Source organism: Colobus angolensis, unplaced genomic scaffold (assembly GCF_000951035.1).
Source record: "Colobus angolensis palliatus isolate OR3802 unplaced genomic scaffold, Cang.pa_1.0 Scaffold24, whole genome shotgun sequence".
NCBI lineage: Eukaryota > Metazoa > Chordata > Mammalia > Primates > Cercopithecidae > Colobus > Colobus angolensis.
Genome location: NW_012115599.1, coordinates 14245508 through 14247533, shown reverse-complemented (window position 1 = coordinate 14247533; position 2026 = coordinate 14245508). Strand labels below are relative to the sequence as shown.

The 2026-nt window shown below is 46.2% G+C and overlaps 1 long non-coding RNA gene across 1 annotated transcript in view; it reads right to left on the bottom strand.

The window, feature by feature from the left end:
- LOC105514225 overlaps positions 1-1636 on the bottom strand; it is a 13665-nt gene extending 12029 nt beyond the window's left edge. The window contains exon 1 of the long non-coding RNA XR_001002157.1: positions 1354-1636. This is a non-coding gene — a long non-coding RNA (uncharacterized LOC105514225). The remainder of the gene's footprint in view (positions 1-1353) is intronic.
- Between the last annotated feature and the right edge of the window lie 390 nt (positions 1637-2026).

Sequence of the window (2026 nt, the reverse complement as noted above, 5' to 3'; positions counted from 1 at the left end):
AGACCATCCTGGCAAACACGGTGAAACCCCGTCTCTACTAAAAATACAAAAAATTAGCCAGGCGTGGTGGCGGGTGCCTGTAGTCCCAGCTACTCGGAAGGCTGAGGCAAGAGAATGGCGTGAACCCCAGAGGTGGAGCTTGCAGTGAGCCGAGATTGTGCCACCGCACCCCAGCCTGGGCGACAGAGCAAGACTCTGTCTCAAAAAAAAAAATGTTGTTTCAAGTCGTGCCGCATTGTCTTTTACGGCAGCTGCAAAGGAGTCTCAAAAGAGTAAAAAAACCCTGGACTAGAATTTAAACTGATCTCTTACTTGTGTGAAGCTGTGGACAAGTCACATGACCTTTCTTTAGTTTTTTTTTTTTTTTTTTTTAATAAAATCAGAAAAAGTTCTTGCCTCCCAGAATTATTCCGAGAGATAAATGAAATAAAGGTTTTTTGATGTTGTGGGTCTTTTGTAAATTATAAAGCCCTTTGTAAATGTAACATATTAATCTCTGATACCCTCACTTACATCCCAGGCAAGTGTGCAATAAGGCCACACAAACACCTTTATTGTCTCTTTACCATTCCTTTCACATGGTAGGTTCAGCACCAAGATCTTGTATAATAAATAAACCTAGCACCTTGTTGGAATTTTAATTTTGAAATAATTTTCAGCTTACAGAAAAATTTAAGAACAGTTCCAAGAACTTCGGCATGTACCTCTTTCACTCAGATTCTCCATTTGTCAACACTTGGCTGTATTTGTTCCATCTCGCTCTCAACCCCAGTATAACCATGTGTTACAGGTTGAATTGTGTCTCCTAAAAATTCATATGTTGTGCAGCCATAAAAATGAACAAGAGCTGGGCTGGGCGCAGTGTCTCATGCCTGTAATCTCAGCACTTTGGGAGGCCAAGGCGGGCAGATCACGAGGTCGGGAGATCGAGACCATCCTGGCTAACATGCTGAAAGCCTGTCTCTACTAAATATACAAAAATTTAGCCAGGCATGGTGGCATGGGCCTGTAGTCCCAGCTACTCAGGAGGCTGAGGCAGGAGAGTGGCTTGAACTCGGGAGGTGGAGGTTGCAGACAGCCAAGGTCGCATCACTGCACTCCAGCCTGGGCAACAGAGCGAGACTACATCTCAAAAAAAAAAAAAAAAAAAAAAAAAATTAAAAAAAAAAAAAAAAAAGAAAAAAAAAAAAGAGGTTGCAGTGAGCCAAGATCGCGCCATTGCACTCCAGCCTCGGCAACAAGAGCCAAACTCCATCCCCCACCCCACCAAAAAAAAAACTGCTGCCCTAAGCTATCCAAGCATCTCCTCCACAGTCCCCACCACTCCCATTTCCCTCCTGTCTCCCCTCTCACCTCCTTGGTGAGGAAAGAAGATGTTTATAGGAAAGGTGGTCACAATTCCAGCTCCTCCTCCTTCTGAGGTGTCCCCAGGAGCCAGTCCCCTAACTTTGCCCATGGTAGTGACCACAGCAGCTTATAAGCAACCTCCAGCATCAGCAGTGTCAGGAAGAGGGCCAGGAAGATAAAGAAAGCCTTGTCCAAGGCACGTCGCATGGGACCCCTGGGAGGAGAGGGACCCTGGGCAAATGCCAGGAACACATCCCCCTCGTCCACATCACCTTCCTCTGCCATCCTGACTCACAGTCAGACAGCTGGCTGGATCAGGGGGCTGGGATGGAAGGCCTTGCTCAGCACTGCCGGGATTAAGGGGCATGGCCATGGCAAGTCCTGCACCTGCCAGTCCTGACCCTAATTCCCATACTTAAGAGAAAAGAAAGAGGACCCTCTGAGCCTTCGGATCAATTATGTAAACATCCAGCGTGATGTGAAAGGTCTGGACTAAATGATCCATGAACTCTTTTCAGCTTTTTCATAGTATAATTCTGTGATTTGGAAACTGAAGGCCCAACATGGAGGCATAAGCTAGAATTGCCTGTCACTCTGGGTCTCAAGTCTCAAAGGCTCAAGGCTCAAAGTCTTGGGCCCCAACTGATAGAGTGAGGAAATGGAACTACCATGCATCTGT